Here is a 22,471-nt window from a genome sequence, read left to right as displayed (position 1 = left end):
TACTATTCCCACTCCAGAGAATGCAACAGTAGGGAAAGCGTTGGATAGCGTAGGGGTAAAAATTACTATTCCCACTCCAGAGGGTGCAACAGTAGGGAAAGCGTTGGATAGCGTAGGGGTAAAAATTACTATTCCCACTCCAGAGGGTGCAACAGTAGGGAAAGCGTTGGATAGCGTAGGGGTAAAAATTACTATTCCCACTCCAGAGAGTGCAACAGTAGGGAAAGCGTTGGATAGCGTAGGGGTTTAAATTAATATTCCCACTCCAGAGGGTGCAACAGTAGGGAAAGCGTTGGATAGCGTAGGGATTTAAATTACTATTCCCACTCCAGAGGGTGCAACAGTAGGGAAAGCGTTGGATAGCGTAAGGGTTTAAATTACTATTTCCACTCCAGAGAGTGCAACAGTAGGGAAAGCGTTGGATAGCGTAGGGGTTTAAATTACTATTCCCACTCCAGAGGGTGCAACAGTAGGGAAAGCGTTGGATAGCGTAGGGGTAAAAATTACTATTCCCACTCCAGAGAGTGCAACAATAGGGAAAGCGTTGGATAGCGTAGGGGTCAAAATTACTATTCCCACTCCAGAAAGTGCAACAGTAGGGAAAGCGTTGGATAGCGTAGGGGTTGAAATTACTATAACCACTCCAGAGGGTGCAACAGTAGGGAAAGCGTTGGATAGCGTAGAGATAAAAATTACTATTCCCACTCCAGAGGGTGCAACAGTAGGGAAAGCGTTGGATAGCGTAGGGGTCAAAATTACTATTACCACTCCAGAGGGTGCAACAGTAGGGAAAGCGTTGGATAGCGTAGGGGTAAAAATTACTATTCCCACTCCAGAGGGTGCAACAGCAGGGAAAGCGTTGGATAGCGTAGGGCTAAAAATTACTATTCCCACTCCAGAGGGTGCAACAGTAGGGAAAGCTTTGGATTGCGTAGGGTTTAAATTACTCCCCACACTACTCCCCCTGTAACACACAACACACTAAACATTATAAAAAAACACAATTAATAAAAGTTTCAATAAATCATTTAATAACAATAAATATTATTAAATTAATGTAAGTATAAATGAACTATTTAACACTTATTAATTACCAATTAATTAACAATAAATACCAATAAATAAATACAATCTCTTTAATTAATTACATGTAATTATAGAACACCCTACTCCCCTATAAACACACAACCCACTACACATAAATAAATGAAATCATTTAATCACTTAATAATTATTAATTACCAATTAATTATTAATTAACAATATAAAAAAAATATAAATTAAAAATATTAACACATTAACTCTAATTAATTTAATTTACTACTTAATATTATTTAATTACAAATTAATGATTAATTAACAATAACACTAAATTAAATATATTAGCACAATAATTCTAATTAATGTAATTAACTAATTAATATTAATTAATTACCAATTAATTATTAATTAACCATAACAATAAATTAAATATTCCAGCATATTAAATCTAATTAATGTAATTAACTAATTAATATTAATTAATTACCAATTAATTATTAATTAACAATAACACTAAATTATATATATTAGCACATTAAATCTAATTAATGTCATTAACTAATTAGTCTTAATTAATTACCAATTAATTATTAATTAAAAAATATTTAAAAATATATATTAATTAATTAATTATTATTAAATGACTTCCCACCCTATTCCCCTATAAACCCACAACCTGCTCTAATACTAAAACGCAAAATGTCAACAAAATTACTAATTTTCAAACATACATTTCTAAACATATTTAGCAAACATATAAACAACAAAATAAAATACATAACACTAAACAACAAAATTTCGATATTACTAACATACATACCTTAATCTCGATATTCTGTCTGTCGATATTATGGCACATCTATATACTATACCATCGATATTAAAACATCGATATTATTGTATATCGATATTTTAATTTCGATATTTTGCCTGACTACCGCGCTAAATATAGCGTTATCATGGCGATAATATTCAGCCATAGCCAGCGATAATATTTCTAACGCTCGCTGGCTGTTGATAATATGCCCCTTTATTTTTGACTATGCATTAGTGAACAAAACATTTAACACCCAAAAAAGAGTTTGATTTGCTCAGATGCACAAAGGGTGTAGATAGCTCATTCCACAATTTCAAGCATTAGCTGTAACAGCTGCTTTGTTTCAGCAATCAAAGTTGAAGTTGACTCTTGTCAGTAAATTGCAGTTATTTACTGATTTTAACCCAGCACCACAGTTTTTGCAGGAATTATGAAATGATGTGTTAATATATTTTAGATTTAACTCGGGGTGATAGCATAATCACCTGGAGACTGGCCCCAAATAAGTATACTATGACACCATCCTTTGTAGGGCAGGTGAAAGATCCTTCAGGACAGCATAGAAGAAGGTGATCAAGAAGATGAGAGGCCACTGGGATGGAGGGGAAGGTGTGGGAATTGAAGCAGTTAAAAAACATGTGGAGGAAGCTTATTTTCACACAATCCAATTTATGAAGATATCAATCACTTTTTTCTGTATCAGATGTTTTAGCACTTTGTTTTAAAGAATGTACAGATTTCTGTATTTTTCACTCTGTTGCACTTTTCTAACTACAGTGCCACGTGTAAGATGAGGTCAGTCATTTTAGACCTTCTAATATTTTTAGGAAAGGTTTCTGATATATGGTTGCAGCAATAATAGTCCCTGCATGATAGAAAAAACATTTAATATGAGCAATGAAAGGATTTGTGTCTTCAAAACCAGCAGTTTGAATGTTAGGTGAACATTCTGGGCTGTTAAAGGCTTGGATCCTTTCAAATAATCCAGCGATTAATCTATTACAATAGACTCACATCAAGAGCAATAGATTCTAGAACTGTACTATGTTTACATCTTGTTTTCGGTTCTGATTTTTGTCTCCCACAGAGTCTTCCATGGCGAGGTTGCAATGTGTTTAACAAAAGATTTATATCTGACAATACACCTTTTCTTTAGCTGACAATGAAGGTTGTTGGCTATGAGTTAATTCTACCATTTCTTATAAAAAAGTTATTGCTGGCAAATAGGTCTGTTTCTGTATAGGATAATCCCTCATCTTTTGTTTATCTTTCTTTATCACTTATAGCATTAAATGGAGAAAATATTTTCAGAGGAAACTTTAGTTTTATCCATAACCCAACTTTACATTCTACAAGTTAAAAGATAAAATATATTAAATCCAAATGAGCATAGTTTTTTAAGGTGTACGTTTGCTGGATCCCTGGAGAAGTAATTTTCCAGACAGAAGAGAACTTACATTTAATTTTCTAGACATAATTCATCTGCTCATCTGCTCTTGATTTTTTAAGTTTCGTTTCTCGGGAACTTAAGTATCAAGCTTTGTTTTGCAATCCTTTTTCGAACAATTCAGCTACATACCTTAAGGTTAGTATCCTAATAAAACTGCATATATCTAAAAAGGTGAATTTTTGATAAGCTAACACTGGAGGTTGAAATTTAGTAACATGAGTCATCTGTTTCCTTCACAGAGTTTTTTGCTTCAAATATGTGGTTCCCAAAGTTTTTTTAATGTCTGGGAAGCTTTTGAAGTGACTTTGAGAGCCCATATATTTACTTTCAATTTAGCTGCTAGAAAATATAAAAGCTAGAGAGTATAAATTTGAATTAGGAATTCATTTTATTCCAAATGTATTTAATCTAATACTTTTAAAAATAGGGCAACTTGTTGAGATGCAAGGAAGATTCTAGTGATACCTAATTGAATTAAAAACATCTTCAGAGATGGTATGATGAGTGTGAATATTTAAGTAAGCTGTTAGCATGGTCTGTAACCATTAAGTCTATTAGATGTCCTCATACGAACATTATAACTCATTAGATCAATGAAATGAAATATTTTTAGGGGACTTTAAAAAAAATATTTCTAATACTCATCACATTATCTATTTGAAGCAGCTGGACTCATTTCTTGTATCCCCGGGGAGAGGATGTGGCACAGCAGCCAGAGCTGTCGACTCGGGAGCTGGGGATGTGGGTTTGCGTCTCGGCGCCAGCTCAACATCCTGTCATTCTGGGCAAACTACTTAATCTCCACCGTGACCATGGACAGCGTCTGGATAGCCTCACAATTGATAAGCCATGCTATACAAATTACAGATTCCTACTTTGTTCTTGGAGAAAGCACCACAATCGATGACTTCCTTTGTAAAAGAAGAGGGCGTGGAGACAATCCAGGCCATGCCCAATTGGAGAGCAAGTGTCACAAATGGCTATCCTACTGAATTTGATAAAATCTTTGGTTCTTAGCAATCTTCTAAGATTTAGATGGTTTCTTCTTTGGTTATATCGGACTTTTCTTTTTTGGCATCTACAATCACTTTTCCATATCCTTCTTTTTTACTTGTTTAATACATTAGCCTTTGGACTTCCCCTATACAATAAAGCAACTTCTTGTTTTTACAGCTATGATTCAGATCTGTTTAAATGCCTAAAATGATTGTATCTCTTTCTCTTCTTTTGAAAGCTCTTTAATTTTAAATTTCAAAATTTCAGTACATACTGATTATGATAACTGATTCAAACTTGAAAAACGTCCGTCAGGAATGAATCACATGTCACGATTCAGACAATTTAATTGGCTTAATTACACTGCCTTCTTGGTGTGGGCACCTTGACTATTTATGGAGATTCTTGATGCGAGGTAGATGGCCTAATTTTTTGGAGCGGACTGACAAGATGGTCACCCCTTTTTTAAGTCCATAGCGTGGATTGCCTAGGAGATTTTGAGAAATGGGGGAGTTGTTTTGTGAGGAGGCCTTACCCTAACAGGCAAAGTCGAGCCCACCACCTCTGATAAGCAGAGAAGCAGAAGGAGTGAGGGAGCAGCTGGTGAAGGGGTGGTCCTGCGAATCAAGAGCTCAGAGCTTCAGGGTACGCAGCCTCAAGATACCCGAGCCAGCTGCCCCTCAGTCGCTATCTTTGATCTCTGGAGTAATAGGAAGTGGTGAATTGAGCGACCAGTACCAGTAAGATGGGTAAATAAATGGTCGGTACCTGGAGTGGAAAGTACATATAGTGCTCTGGTATGAAGCTCCCACCCCAGCTAACTTTTCACTGTCTAACTAGTGCATGAGCTGTAGAGAGCGCAGATTGGAAACAGAAGCAGTGATTGGTTGCCTCTCCATGTTCTGCAGTGTTGTCTGCAGCTCATGCACTAACATATTGAACTTCCAAGTCAATGGTACGCGCTTTTAACATGCAGAGATTTCAAAACAAGCGCACAGCCCTTCCCACCTCCAGTGCACCCTTTCATGATGCAGCCATATCTCTCTGCAGGAGCGTTTCTTGACAATGCACATTTTTCTTACACACAGAAGCTGTCTAACTCTTTACGCTTGGGCCTCGTACGCCATCGTCAGGAAAGAAAGCTATCTGAGAACACATAAAAGGGATAACTTAGAAGGGCAGATGTATACCCAGTGAAATGTCGGGTGACTTTAAAGTTAAATATATGTACAGTGCATGGCCAGATATTACAATGTTCTTGATCTAAGTCACATCATTCATTGGATTAATTATATAAAAAGTTTGTCATGCGAGTTTGGACACCCAGAATATTTTTATCATCCAAGTAGTCTGGAAAGTGTCCCTAGAAAAATCCTTAAGACACATTGAATGAATTACTTGGAAAACAAGCGATGGCTCATTGAGAAAGGAAAAAGATCGGTGATGGCAAATTAGCTGATGTCCACTTGCCCAGGCATACAACCTTATTTAATACGGGTAGAGAGTGGTTTTACATGCATGCTCTTGGCTCGTTTTCGCCACGGCTCTTTCTATAGGATGATTACATTTCCTGATATTAATGACTGGTCAACACTCCATCCGTTTTGTCCATGCGATGACATTTCTAGATTAACCACGATGCACTGCACTTTATTTTGTAAATATTATGTTATCCCTAGAAAAAAGTTTTTGTAGCCCAATTTGAAAAGTTGGAACTTAAAGCAATGTAAAATAGCTTTTTTAAAACTTCAAATGCCGGAAAATGAATATATAATCATGACTGTGTCCGCCTTTTCAAAGCTCGTTATAAGATTTTGCAATACCATGTGATATTATCGTAAAGATTTGGTGTTTTTGTATTATTACAAATACATAGTCTTTTAAACTAATGTACTGTTGCTTCTTCACATGAATTGCTTTTCTTGTACCTTATGCTACCTCTGATGCTGGAAAAATTTAATCTTTTAAAATTGTTTTTATCATTGTGCTTTTATGATTTTATGACTTAAAATCGAATAAAGCTGTTTTTGAATTTGAATTGATGCACACAGAAGCTGTCTAACTCTTTGTGTTTGGGCCTCTCACTCCATCGTCAGGAAAGAAAGCTATCTGAGAACACATAAAAGGAATAACTTAGAAGGGCAGATGTACACCCAGTGAAATGTCGGGTGACTTTAAAGTTAAACATATGTGCAGTGCATGGCCAGATATTACAACGCTCCTGATCTAAGCCACAAACTCATTGTGATCAAACACAGCATTTCTCCTCCGCGACCTGAAGCCAAATCAATTTTCAATTATTCACGAGAATTGATAGCTTGAGGTACACTGCGGAATTCAAGACATATCTCCAATATTTCACAGGCCGTGCTTAGAGCTTTAGCCGTGTGTGTCAATGGCTAAGAATAGGTCTCAACACTACAGTAATCAATGAGGGATGCACCTTTTGCGTTTTGGGCTTTTAAAACCTGATAGCTCTTGGCCTCAGCACTGCAACTACTTTACTCCCTTACAATGAATATATTGTTGCAAATTTATAGTGATTAATAAAGGAAGGCAGTTTGGCTCCTGAGGTGTCTGCTGTTAAAAAAAATTGTGATCACAATTTCAGACCTTAAAAGTTTTTGAAAGATGTTGCCACTATTTTATGCAAGTACCTGGTTGCATTCCTTTTCAGTGTCACTAACAATAATAGAATATATAAAAAAGAGATGTTTATTGGAGGAGAGTGCATCTTCAAAGACTCTTTTGTTGCCTTCTGCCAAAGGCCGCCATTTTATGGTGACTATAGGCATGTGCTGCTACCTCAGTGCTGCTGCTTGCAGAGCCTCAGGACAAGTTCCCACATTTTCTGATTAACGTCAATCAATCAAACAGCATTTGTAAAGTGCAACACTGTCACCTCTAGTGGTATTCTAGGTACTGTGTCTCTGTCAAAAAGCCAGGCATTAAGGGGGTCATTAGGATGGCGGGCAGACTTAGTCCACCCGCCATCCTATCGGGTATTGGGACCGCCCGCCATAAGGGCGCGGGTCCCGTGGGGGATATTAGGATGCGCCCACCACTGTGGCAGGCGCACAATGCACGAGTGCATTTGCATTAACAAAGCGGCAGGCACCGCGTGGTGGCTGCCGCTTTGTTAATGCAAATGCAGGGGGGTACCACAGGTACCCCCCGTGTGCACCCCCCACCTCTCCTTCACTCTGTGGGCCCGCAGGGGGCCCCCAGAGTGAAGACCACATGCCTTTCCGTGGGCATCTAACTAAGCCCATGGTAATATGGCTGGCGGTGTCTAATAGACACCGCCACCAAATTAAACCTTTTCCGCCCCAGCCGCAAGGCGACCGGGGCGAAAAAGCGGCGGACGGTCTGTCCGTCCGCCACGGTCCCCCGCCATACTAATATGGCGGGGGGTCATATATGTGAGGTTGGCGGGCGGATTGCCCCCGCCAGGCCGGCGGTGGCTACCACCAGCCTGGCGGGGGCAATCTACCCACCATCCTAATGGGCCCCTAAGTCTCTTTCCGAAGTCTGCCAGCGAGGGGGCTATACGGAGCTGGAAGAGAAGGGCATTCCAGGTCTTGGCAGCGATGTAGGAGAAGGAGTGTCCACCGCTGTAACTGATCTTTTTAAAGTTATTGCGCATTTAGAGACTGCGAGTTTTAGTACTGTTCGGTGTTTGCGTAATTTCAATCATTTTATTAAACTTTTGCAGCCATACATTTTTAATAAACATTTTCTAAAATATAGTGAGCATGGATTAAGGTCAAATTCCATTTAATGGCATATAATATGATGCCATAGCAGGTGTATACATGTTTGCAATCATTTCTGCTGCAATTTAGATTTCGGTCAGTGCCGAAGTGGAAAAAAAATAACTGTCAGTACGCAATGTATGGTCAGAACCTCATGCCTGGCATGGGTGCTGAATACCCAGGCTATGTAGCCTTCATTACAACTCACTTCGTTTTAGCACTCCACCAGACACTGTTCATCTATTATCACACTTTCAGGTTTTTTTTTTACCATATTTATTTAATTTATTTATTCATCACGTTTTATATAGCACGAACGTGACCTACGGACGGGTAGCAATGCGCTTTACAAGCTCAAATACAAGCTCAAATACAAGCTCAAATACAAGCATTTGGTATTCGCTATTCAGTACAAAAGAGGTATATAGTATTATATGGATAGCATATGTGACAAGTAGACAACAAAGATTGATCCACGAGGGAAACAGAGCATTTCACACGACACAGTTATTAGACATTAGGAGGTTGAGGTAGAATAAATGTAATTTCAATACAATCCAAAAGAGATAGACATAATTATTTGGATATCATAGCTAACTATTAGTCAACATCGAATTAAAGCATTAGGATTAGATTTACCCATCTTTCTTTTCCTTCTTCTTACCCCCTTTTGTTTTATCTCTCTCTTGCTCTATGTCAACGTCGGATAAGGAAAATGTACCCACTCTGGGGTAGATTTACTAAGTTTTGCACTGAGTTTGTCACAAAAGGGCTTTCCAGTGCAAACATGTTTATTTGGAGTTTACTTTCCAGCACATAACGTGTATTGTGCTGTAAACCTGCCTGAAACTAACACAAAACACTGCAAAGTTGCATTACTTGGCATTAAGGGGCCATTCCATGGGTGGTACACAGGCGTTGACATGGAACTACCCATGGTTTGTGATGCTAAACTCTATTGATCCAGCGGGCTATAGAAAATATATCATAAACTACGCTACCCAACTTCATAACCTATAAACAAAATTCTTATACTAAATATGGACCCATTTATGAACCTGATATATTTTAGGCCTACTGAATCAGGTGGTCAGAATAAATCTATATACACATTATTTACAAACTATAAACATTTTATACATTTGCAGAAAGAATATTGTCATTAGAATAAAACCCAACCATTTAAACGACCACCATAGGCGACGTGATCTAGCTAAAGGTAACCTATACTTCTAAATAACCAAGACCAGCTTGTTTGTCAAAAGTAAGATTTTATTTTCTAAATTATGGTATATATGTTGTAAGTCTTATAAATGAAATTTATTTGCAATAAAGCAAGCATGATGGTAAGAAATAAGAAAAGTACAATTTAAGCAGTTGAATCAGTTTAAAGAAATTATATAAAGTTTAGCATTTCTAAAATCTATTTCCCTAACTGAGCTAATAGACAGAAATTAAATTAAAGTTCTTTGAGGATTCTTACGTGCTCCACGCAAAGTCCAGCAGCACATCACCCTCATCGGAAAGTCAGAAAGCAGCAGCCAGCCCAACCCTAAGGGCATGACTTTTTATACCTTTCTACGCTAACTAAACTAGCAAAGGAAAGTTTTCAGAAATACTCGACGTCCCATTGGCTGAGAGTGACAAGTGACATGTCACCCGATTCTTAAAAAGTTCCACAAAATCATGTCTTACAAAGACCATTGTCTCTTCCACGTGAAGCCAGAGGCTTCCTGCGATTGCAACTTTGTTTTAAGTCATCCTCGCAGCTTCCATAGTCTTACAGTGCAACTTCCGCGGATGCCAAGTTAAGGACTGACAAAAAGTTCACTTTCGACCTTGGCCATGTCCGACAGAATGATGTCAGTTCATCAGTTTTTGCTTTGTGAATGCAGCTTCAATAAACGTTTTAATTCAGAATGGGCGTCTCGTGACTTTCTGCAGAATTATAGTTCAGCTTTTATTTTGCGGCTCAAATAGCTAGGCCTCAAAAGCAGGCAACTTATGATTTCTAGTATAAAACAAACACAAGAAAAGTATTAATGTAAGAAATAAAGTATATTCTGTATCCACCCCATGGTTTACTAAATAATTAACCCACCTGATTAATCAAAATGTTACCTAGCCATTGCAAACAAATAAAGCAGCGTTTATATTTACCAGTCTCCGTCTTTCAATGAGACCCATATGCACCTAGAATAGTAGAAATGACATCACACAGACAAGGAAAAGCAAAACAAGCACATGCTTATTTTAAGTTTGCAGCAGTTAGTAATGACAAAAACGAAAACAATAATTTATTTTATTATTTTGCACGAACAAAAAGATGCAACATTTATGCACGTTTATGAGCACACATTTTAGTCCCCCCACGTGTAAAGTTTAATCTAGGTTGTATTAGCACGACATATCACAAATCATTAATAATTTTATTCATGTTATGGAAATGTGACTTTGCGAGTTTAAACAAAATTTTGTTTTCTATCTCGCTCCATCAACTCCCTCATCTGGTGATTAACAAATCACCACACCAGCACTCAAAATTTTGGTAAAATTAAATTTATAAGAAATCGATTCAAATTCATTGTATTAGTAAACCTAAAAGTCTGTTTCAGCATAATCCTTGCAATTAACATGACGCTCTCTATGTAACTCCTGCAACTCAATCTCCCTTTCCTCTTCTTTTCTGAGTTTATAAATTCTCTTCTTTTCTCTTAAATGCTTCTTTCTTTTATGCAACAGACAACCTACTTTAGTCAAAATAAAAATGAATATAATTATAATCAAAGGTGCCAGAATCTTGCCAAGAATTGAACTTCCGATATTATGAAACCAGTTTTTAATTGCTTGAAACCTATTTGAAAGTTTCCCAGTAAAATCTTCTTCTTCTAAAGGAATTATTTCAGAATGCATTTGTGTAATATTCTTAATATACATTTCAATATTTTTACTTTCATCCGGAATATATGTACAGCAATGTTGGACATGTAAAATGCCACAGACTCCTCCCTCCTTTGCTAGGAGTATGTCTAAAGCAAGACGATCTTGAATTACCATGGATCTAATTGCAATAACTTCAACATTCACTAATTGAAATCCATCAGCAGTGTCAGTTGATAATCTATCAACTATAGTGGACAATTTTCTGATTCTCCCTGCATTTAGGGTTATACCAACAAAAGGTATTACAGCTTGGAAAATATCTCCCAGAACTTCAGTAAAAGTTTCTCTTTTAGCTCTATTTACATAATTATGGATTTTAAATAATCCTTCTGAATCTCTGTCAACATGAAACACTTTAGGAAAAACAATTCCCACATAACAAGTTCCATACCAATGGTCTGGAAGGTTGTAGTAGGCTTTGTCACCACAAACAAAATAAATTCCAGGAAAGATAGGATCTTTTCCACCTTTAAATCCCCAACCTCCCATAATCTGATAAGTATCTTCACAGTTGCTTGCACCTACAAAATAATTATCAAAAAGTGTGTTATCTCTTCTAATGCAAAGCTTTCCACTAACAGGTTTGTCTATGTGAATTGCAATATTTTCAAGCATTTTGCCATTTAGTTTCTCATCCTCTTTTTGCCAGAATGATGACTTAGTCTGCTTGACTAATTCATTTCTCTTATAAATTGCTCTTCTCTCCTCAACCATATTCAGAAATTTCTTCCCTTCAGCACTTAATTTACATGTTAGATTATTCTTGTAAGCATACTCATAAGTGAGTTCGTTAGTAACAAGGAAATATTCTCTTAATTGTTTAGCTTTCTTATGCTTATTTAAAGCATTATCAATTTTAACATTAGCAAAAATCTCATCATAATTTGAATAGTAATATTCTAAACGACCAGTTTGATAAAATAAACTAGTTAATACACTACATGTAACAGCATAAGTGAGAGGAAGCATATTATATGTTACTCCCTCAGAAACAGAAGCGGGTAACTTAACGCATACATAACAATCCTTTGCATCCATTACCTTTACATATTCACTCAAAAGCTTTGTGAAAGTATTACTTGAAAAATCACCTATTGATTTATCTTGATGAATGTTAGGCTGATGATCAATTACTTTTGCAGATGCACTATGTTTAGTTTGGCTAACCAGAGCTTTGCTTGTTAAATTAACTTTGTGTAATTCTCTATTCATTTCTAAAGGTATAATCACAGCTAGTACCAACCAGAGCAGAACTAAAATGAGCAGACACACCAGAGTCATCTTACAGCATCTTTTAAAAACAGAGCATTTTGAAGTGCTCTCCTTAATGTAAGGCATTTTTAGGTTAGTTTTAGCCTCAAAAATAAAATTAAAAAATAAATTTTAAAATTTATATACACCCCCCTTTTAAAATATATTTTTCTTTTATAACCCTAAACAAGATTTCTTCGACCTTATGTCATACATAAGTTTTCTTCTATTAGACAGTTTTCTTCGACCTTGTGTCAACTAACAGGATTTCTTCAGCCTTATGCCAATTTAATAATTTTGTACTTCAATCATTGTCACTAATTTCTTGGATTTCATTTTCTTCTTCACTACTATCATATATGTCTATAACAGGTGGAATTACTAAGTAAGTCCACTCAGGAGACTTGTATTTCTGGTTTGGTCTAATTATTCTCTTCCCTTTTCTTGATATCACTTCTATTTTCCTTCCAACTCCAACCTCTTTTCCAGGACTCTTTTGACTACTGATTTCTTCAACTTGTTCTATTGGCTTTTTAATCAATCTCACTCTCAATCTTCCACCAGGCCAGTAGTCTGCTTTTCTCACGTACTTTTTCTTTGGTTCAGAATTATTCGATTCAGATTTCCAAGTCCTTTTCTTTCTGCTTTCACTTCCACCTTCCACGTCACTTTCCTCAGTTTCGTAGTCTGAAATTTCAATTGACTCAGGAACTTCTCTATTCGGCAATTTCACTCCTTCAGGAACTTCGCTTTGTCTTCCATCACTGGTACTCGGTAATTCGTTCTCTTCCTCTTCCTCAATTACCTCTAACTTCCCAGATTTCGGATTTTTGTTCCTTACTTCAGAGCTTGTTCTCTGCCTTTCGATACTCTCCTGGTCTGAAACTTCTTTTGGTTCAGCTTCTCTGTCTTCAACATAGACAACCGAATCCTCAGTTATCTTTCCTTTTAGCAGATTCTCTTCACCTTCAGAATCTATTTCAATTATTTCTAAGTCTTTTCTTGTCAGATCTCCATTCACTGGCACAGTTTCCAGATGTCGACTTTCTTGTCGATCTTCAGAATCTGGAATTACTTCACCTTCTGTTCTGTCTTCTGCTTCAGAATCAGAGTCATCTGTGGTATCACTTTCAACATCAGAATTCTCAGGAGTTGGTATTGGAATAGTATGACTTGGATGAATCCAGCGCTTCAATCCTCTGCACTTTACAGCATTAGTAGTGATCAAGATTACCTGCCTAGGTTTCTGCCATCTAGGAGATAGACAATTCCTCCTCCGATGTACTTTCGTTCTGACCCAGTCTCCAGGTCTCAGATCATGTGTCAAAACTTTGTCATTTGATTGTGCTTCAGTTCCCACCTGATTAGACACAGAAGTTACCATATCAGATAACCTTTTACAGTAATCCAAAATTGCACTGTCATTTATGCTCAACAGTTTACCTACAGGTACAAAAGCTTGCCTCATAACTCTTCCCATCAAAATTTCATGAGGACTCAAACCTGTCTTTTTATCTGGTGTACTTCTTATTGACATCAAAACAAGTGGAAGAGCATCAGTCCACTTAACTCCTGTCTCTAGACACATTTTTCCAATTCTGTTTTTGATAGTTCCATTTATTTGTTCAACTACACCTGATGCCTCTGGTCTGTATGCACAGTGTATTTTCTGCTCAATACTCATAGCTTCGCAAATTAACTTCAACAGTTTATTATCAAAATGACTTCCTCCATCACTCTCAATAGTAACTGGAAAACCGTACCTTGGGATGATTTCTCTGAGCATTAGTTTTGCTACTGTAATTGAATCACAATGTCTTGTAGGAAAAGCCTCTACCCACCTTGAGAACAAGCATACAATTACAAGTACATATTTCAAACAGTTGTGTAAGGGCATTTCAATAAAATCTATTTGTAACCTGGTGAAAGGACCACCCTCTCGACCAATTATTCCTGTCCCCACCACTGATTTTCTGTTTGGATTCATTTGTTGGCATGACAAACACCTTTGACAAAAAGATTCTGCAATGGTTCTAAATTTGGTATTGAACCATGTTTCTTTAAACAGTCTGACCATAGAATCTCTTCCTAAATGTGCAGGACCATGATATAATCTGGCCATGTCAGAAATCATGCAATTTGGTAAAACTACTCTGCCATCTTTGTAAACCCACACTCCATCTTCATCACGTTGTCTACAATCTGATCTTAACCACTGGTCTTTTTCTTCATCATCTGCTTCGTTTTGTAAATCTCTAATCTCATTCCATGTTTCTACAATAGTTGTTAGCATTAATGAATTTGAATCAGTTTCTGTACTTCTATTCCGATTGTAAGAATAATTTTTCCTTGCGCAGTACTTTGCTGTTTCATCTGCGAAGGCATTTCCTTTGGAAATATAATCAGTCCCTCTAGTGTGTGCTGCACACTTGACTATGGCAATTTCTTTTGGCAATTGTATTGCTTCAATCAATCTTCTAATGAAAACTGCATTTTTAATTGGTGATCCTGTTGATGTCATGTATCCTCTCTGTGACCAGAGTTGTCCATAATCATGCACAACTCCGTACCCATACTGACTATCAGTAATGATTGTAACTCTTATATCCTTTGATATTTCACATGCACGAATTAAAGCAATCAATTCAGCCACTTGTGCTGAACGAACTCCTTCAAGACATGATGCTTCTTTAATGTTTTCGACTGTACAAACTGAGTATGAAGCTTTCAAGACACCACCTTCGGATCTTAAGCATGAGCCATCTACAAAGTAGACAAAATCCGATTCAGGCAAAGGTCTGTCTTTGATGTCTTTTCTTGGTTTTGTGCAGAATTCCATGACATCTAAACATTCATGTTCTGTCTCAATGTCATTAACGATTTCTGAATCAGGCAGTAATGTAGAAGGATTTAGATTCAAACATCTTGAAATCGAAACATTATCTGCTCCTAGTATGATTTTCTCATACTTTGTCAATCTGCTACTTGTTAAATGTTGAGTCTTACCTCTTGTCAGTAATATTTCAACTGAATGAGGCACAAAAACTTTCACAGGAAATCCCATAATAATTCCTTCACTTTGTTCAAGACTGATACTTGTAGCTGCAACTGCTTTCAAACAACCTGGTAATGCTTTTGCAATTGGATCAAGAACTGCAGAGAAATATGCAATGGGTTTCTTTAGGTTTCCATGTCTCTGAATTAACACAGATAATGCACATCCTTCTCTCTCACTGCAATACAGTTCAAAATCTTTTTCATAATTTGGCATACCCAAAGCAGGAGCTTGGCATAAGCTCTTTTTCAAGTTTTCAAAAGATTCCATCTCAACATCACTGAGAATAATTGGATCTTTTACATCTGATTTGGTCAGTCTTTGTAGTGGTTTCGCAATTACTGAAAATCCACTTATCCATTGTCGACAGTAACCTACCATTCCCAGGAACATTCTGACCTGTCTTTGTGTTCTTGGCGGTAACATTGCTTGAATCATTTTTATTCTCTCTATTGTTACTTGTCTTTTTCCTTTCGCAATTCTGTGACCAAGATATTTCACTTCCTGTTTGCAAAACTGTAGTTTTGCTGGGGACACTTTATGTCCTTCTTCTGCAAGGCGATTTAACAGAATTATTGTGTCTGTTACACAATTTTCTCTTGTCTTTGCAGCTATTAACAAATCATCAATATACTGCACCAGCGTAGACCTACCTGGTAAGTCTAAATCTTCTAATGATCTTTTTAACAGTTCGTTAAAAATTGAAGGACTTTCAGTATAGCCCTGAGGGATTCTTGTCCATCCAAGGGTCTTACCTTGGAATCTGAAAGCAAAGATTTCATAACTGTCTGGGTGTAGAGGAACAGTAAAGAATGCATTGCAAAGGTCAATGACTGTGTACCATTCAGCATCATATGGAATCTGAAATAGAATCACTGCTGGATTTGGAACCACAGGACAACATGGAATAACAATTTGATTAACCTTTCTCAAATCTTGTACGATCCTAAATGTTCCGTTAGCCTTTTTAACTCCCATAATTGGTGAATTACAAGAGCTACTCTTCATTTCTTCCAATACACCTTGCTTGATTAATTTTTCAATTACAGGTGTAATACCTTCAATTGTCTCAGTTTTCATTTTATATTGTGGAGTGTTTGGAAATTCTATTCCCTGTTTCAATGCAATTTTTACAGGATCTACGTTTTTCATCAAACCCATCTCATTCCCAGTAAAATCCCATATTTCAGATTTCACTGTTTCTTTTAGCTCCTCAGGTAAATCTTTTTCTTCAAATGCAGGAAACAATTTTGTTTCTTCTGCTTCCATCATCATCATTGTCATTCTGTACAAACCATCTTCCTCCATTGTTTGTAATTCAACTCCTTCAGGAGAACAATATATTCTGCAATTCATTTTACATAGTATGTCTCTACCTAATAGATTTACTGGACTACTATTACAAACCACAAATCTGTGTTTGTCTCTGAAATTTCCAATTTCGACTGGTACTGGATCAGTTAAATCTGTTTTAATTTGCTGATTACTTACTCCGACAACTTGGATGGTATCCCCAGAGAGAGGTAGGTTTTCAATTTCCACTGATCTAACAGTAGAACGGGTAGCACCAGTGTCCACTAGAAAAGTGATGTCTACATCATTAACTTTCCCGTTTACATAAGGACCGGACTGGTCAACCTCAAGAGTGGCTCCAACAACACACTCTTCCTCCTCTCTCGGGCACCGTCAGCAATAATCATCAGAATCACTGTCTTGGCTTTCTGTCAATAAAAACTGTTGTGAAGCATTTTGCATTTGAACCCTTTGCTGCTTTTGCTGTTTTTGTGGTTTTATTACCTGTTCACATCCCTGAAATCCCACGTTTGGATTATATTTTTGAACTCCCCCACAATTCGGAAAAGGTGGTTGTGGCAACTGGTCCTGACGATTATTCACCTGTTGTTGTTGCTGTTGTTGTAATTGTCGCTGAATATTAAATTCATTTAACCCCTGTTGCATCTGTAGCTGTTGCTGCACGTTAACACCATTCTGCATCTGTGGATTCAATAAGGGATTCTTTAAGTTTCTAGGAGGATGAGGACACTCGTCCCTCCAATGTCCAATTTCGCCACAATTAAAACAAGGTAATCTTTGTTTCAGCTCTTCTATCTTTGGGCTAAATTTCTTTTGGAAATTATTACCTTTAAACTTTCCTTGTATCTGGTTCGTATTTCCAGTTTGAACAAAATTAGTGTTCTTATTTCCCATGCTGGCAATCTGTTGCTCAGCCACCTTTACCTGTGCCCACATGGCTTTCTCCTTCAGCTTCTTCTGTTTTACTTCTAATTCATCGCTACAATATTTTGCCTTTCTCAGAATATCATCAATAGATAGTGCTTGCCATCCGACAATACTAGTTCTGATCATTTCTCCAATTTCAGGTTTTAGTCCATAAACAAATCTATAGATAAAATGACTCATGTCTTTCTCATCTAATTTTTCATAACCACTGTATTGTTTAAAGATTAACAGTAGTCTTTCATAAAAAGAATGAACTGATTCTTTTGTTTCCTGCTCTGTCCTTTCTATTTTAACCCAATCAACTTCTTTGGGTGGAATTTTGTTTTTCATCCAAACAATTACTTTCTCATAAAAATCCATTACGAGTGGATTTGGGGCACCTGTTTCTTTAATTCGCTCAGGTTCTGTTTTTGGCCAACTAATAGATATTTTACATTCTGTCCAAAGGTCAGATGGAACAACAATATCAAAAAATCCATCCAAATCAATCCACAGAACTTTTGACACTTTGATAAATCTATCGACTTGCCTGTACCACTCAACAGGTTTCTCTCTTAATTTAGGAAAGTCATTTGTGAATAACAGAATGTCCTGTCTCGACCATGGGACATGAACATATCCTCCACCTGCAACTTCTCTCATTGGAAATTGTTTTGACATTTTTTCTAACCTTTCATCTTCCTTCCTTTTAGTCCATTTCACTCTCCATTTGTTCAGTTCTCCTAGCTTTTTGATATAGACAATTAAATCTTTAATGTGAACTATTCTTCCCATTGAGTTCAAACTCTCAATGTCGCTTTCTGAGAAATCTAATCTATAATGTTTTGCAAAATTCTTTTGTTTACTCACATCGATTTCAAGTTCTGCAGCTAGATCCTCTAATTGATCATATTTATTTTTCGTTTTCCATTGAATACTTTTGCAAATGAATAGTAGTTCATCATCCCGATAGTAATTTAAACTATCTGGGCCAATTGTTCCAATTATTAATTCTTCAATATTTGCTTTTAATTTGGCCACATCAAGCTTTGGTGTAGTTACCCTGACTTCAGGACTTCCTACATCTGACATAGCACCCATTGGTGTTTTTGGAGATAAATCCTCATTAAAGGTTAAATCAGGCATTCTCGATCTAGAAGTGTTTAATTCTGTCAAGTCTGAATAAAATTTTTCAGTAGGCTTTTGAATTTCTGTATTTAAAGGAATAGTTAATCCAGTTTTGTTTGTATTTCTTTGATCAAATACAGGCTGAACAGGACCTATTGTTACTGGAACTGTGACAGCTTCCATGCCTTTTGTCATTCTTTTAATTAATTCTTCTTTAGACCTTAAGTATTCATTATAATCATCATCCTCAACATTTCTTGTCTCTCTTGTATAATCTTTTGGAGGTTCCCTTGCTCTTGGAGTCATTGAAAAATGTCTACCCTCATTTCGAGCATTCTCAAATTCTGATCTTCTAGGAGTTTCAGTGATTTCACAATTATTTGGATAAAGTTTAGGAGCTTCATTAATTGGAGGTGCACTCGGTGAAGTTTCAGTAGAAACCACCGGAGTAGACCATGATCTAGGAGGTCTCAAAGGCTGATTAGGCTGTTTCTTTCTAGCAGTTGTATATATTTCTTCCATAACTGCATCTTCAGATTCACTTTCCATAGATTTTCCTGTAGGAGAACCCATTACCATTTCATGAATTAAATACAATCCTTCACTCATGTTTCCCTGTCTCCACATTCGTAATCTATCTTCATGAGTTTCTCTTTTCCATGATGGATTTTTAGAAGGTCTTTTAATTCCACTAGCTTCTCTTTGTAACTGATACATCTCATCTTCCCACTCAACTAAAGCTTCAAATTGAGTTGGTCTCGGTTTTGGAACAAGAGCATTCATTTTCTCTCGTAAGTTTCTTAAAACTCTTACATTAAATGAACCATCATCAGGCCAAGCCAAAACACCATCGTTTTTAGTATAACGTTTCCAACTGTCGAACCATAAGACAGTATGATATCCGTATTCACCTTCCATGTACGCTGCAGGTGTTTTATACTTATGAAGTAGTTTACCACCTCGCGTTTCTATTTTCTTGTCAGGTGAAAATAAATTCTTAAATTTCTGAAATAATGTTGTCTTTTTCTCAACATGTTTAAAATGATAACTCATTTTTAAAAGTTAAATTTATTTCACAAAATCGTTCGTAAAATATTTCCGGGATGTTCCGCAAACAACCAATCCGTGCGCGAAACACACCAACAAGCCAATGGCAGTTGAGCTGCGTCACTTTCCTGCTCAACCAATAATTTTGGAGATTTTCCTAAGGACCAATCAGCTCACAGGCCGTCAGACACTCAGGAGCCAATCAGAATACAGCTTGTGACGTAGGTCACCCAATCCCAGCGCGGCTCTGTGACGTACACAGCAGCTGCGGTTTCTCGCTTCTCACTCCTGGCGCTTACCCCTCCTTCACAAAATCTTTTCACAGCGCCATTTTAAGAACACTTTTCAGTGTAAATTAATTCTTAACAATGACTTATAAAGACAACACCTGTTCGTTTCACTAATTAGGATAGTTTACATACATTCAAGTATCCACACTTCGGAATAGACGGCGCTATTCACACTAAGGATAATATTCAATTGTCAGTAGAGTAACCTTACCCCACCCTTCAAGCAAGTATAATTATGAACTCGCTTTGCTCTGAACCCACCGCGAAGTGAAAGTTCTAAGAGTTCCACTTGAACATAAAATACAACTCAAACTCGCACTTTTACACGGAAAATTCCCTAAATTCAAACACACACGAAATCCGTACAGGACTCTCACCTGTTTATAGAAATCATGCACCGTTAGCAAAATAACGACGTTATCCGTACAGGGCTCTCACCTGTTTATAGATATGAAACATGTACCCGTACAGGACTCTAACCTGTTTATAGATAATCATGCACCGACGCTAATTTTACCCTTCACTCAAGCTTGGATATAACTATTACTCTCATCACAGTGAGTTTTATGGAAGGCGCTTTGTCCCTATTCTCATGCTGCTTTGATTTCTTAGAAAATCCTCACTATACAAGATTCAGACCTAGCCCTAAAACTGTGCTGCTCGGCGACAACACTATGGTACACGGCGATACCTCTTGTGATACTCGGCGATATCACTACAAACGAACAGATGGCTTGCGTGACTAATTTCTCGCCACACAATCTATACCGGTATAGCTTACAGATAGGCACGAAAAACGAACTTAACAAGTGTTAAAACATTAATCCTATTTGCATACCATGACGCAATCCTTAGCAACCAACATGTTACCTTGGTTACCGCTTAGCAACCATCAATTTCTGCTACCAGATAATTGATCCAGCGGGCTATAGAAAATATATCATAAACTACGCTACCCAACTTCATAACCTATAAACAAAATTCTTATACTAAATATGGACCCATTTATGAACCTGATATATTTTAGGCCTACTGAATCAGGTGGTCAGAATAAATCTATATACACATTATTTACAAACTATAAACATTTTATACATTTGCAGAAAGAATATTGTCATTAGAATAAAACCCAACCATTTAAACGACCACCATAGGCGACGTGATCTAGCTAAAGGTAACCTATACTTCTAAATAACCAAGACCAGCTTGTTTGTCAAAAGTAAGATTTTATTTTCTAAATTATGGTATATATGTTGTAAGTCTTATAAATGAAATTTATTTGCAATAAAGCAAGCATGATGGTAAGAAATAAGAAAAGTACAATTTAAGCAGTTGAATCAGTTTAAAGAAATTATATAAAGTTTAGCATTTCTAAAATCTATTTCCCTAACTGAGCTAATAGACAGAAATTAAATTAAAGTTCTTTGAGGATTCTTACGTGCTCCACGCAAAGTCCAGCAGCACATCACCCTCATCGGAAAGTCAGAAAGCAGCAGCCAGCCCAACCCTAAGGGCATGACTTTTTATACCTTTCTACGCTAACTAAACTAGCAAAGGAAAGTTTTCAGAAATACTCGACGTCCCATTGGCTGAGAGTGACAAGTGACATGTCACCCGATTCTTAAAAAGTTCCACAAAATCATGTCTTACAAAGACCATTGTCTCTTCCACGTGAAGCCAGAGGCTTCCTGCGATTGCAACTTTGTTTTAAGTCATCCTCGCAGCTTCCATAGTCTTACAGTGCAACTTCCGCGGATGCCAAGTTAAGGACTGACAAAAAGTTCACTTTCGACCTTGGCCATGTCCGACAGAATGATGTCAGTTCATCAGTTTTTGCTTTGTGAATGCAGCTTCAATAAACGTTTTAATTCAGAATGGGCGTCTCGTGACTTTCTGCAGAATTATAGTTCAGCTTTTATTTTGCGGCTCAAATAGCTAGGCCTCAAAAGCAGGCAACTTATGATTTCTAGTATAAAACAAACACAAGAAAAGTATTAATGTAAGAAATAAAGTATATTCTGTATCCACCCCATGGTTTACTAAATAATTAACCCACCTGATTAATCAAAATGTTACCTAGCCATTGCAAACAAATAAAGCAGCGTTTATATTTACCAGTCTCCGTCTTTCAATGAGACCCATATGCACCTAGAATAGTAGAAATGACATCACACAGACAAGGAAAAGCAAAACAAGCACATGCTTATTTTAAGTTTGCAGCAGTTAGTAATGACAAAAACGAAAACAATAATTTATTTTATTATTTTGCACGAACAAAAAGATGCAACATTTATGCACGTTTATGAGCACACATTTTAGTCCCCCCACGTGTAAAGTTTAATCTAGGTTGTATTAGCACGACATATCACAAATCATTAATAATTTTATTCATGTTATGGAAATGTGACTTTGCGAGTTTAAACAAAATTTTGTTTTCTATCTCGCTCCATCACTATCAACTAACAATAGTGGACAGGG

Source organism: Lissotriton helveticus, chromosome 2_1 (genome assembly GCF_964261635.1).
Source record: "Lissotriton helveticus chromosome 2_1, aLisHel1.1, whole genome shotgun sequence".
In the NCBI taxonomy this organism is placed as follows: domain Eukaryota; kingdom Metazoa; phylum Chordata; class Amphibia; order Caudata; family Salamandridae; genus Lissotriton; species Lissotriton helveticus.
Note: the sequence above shows the minus strand (reverse complement) of the source record.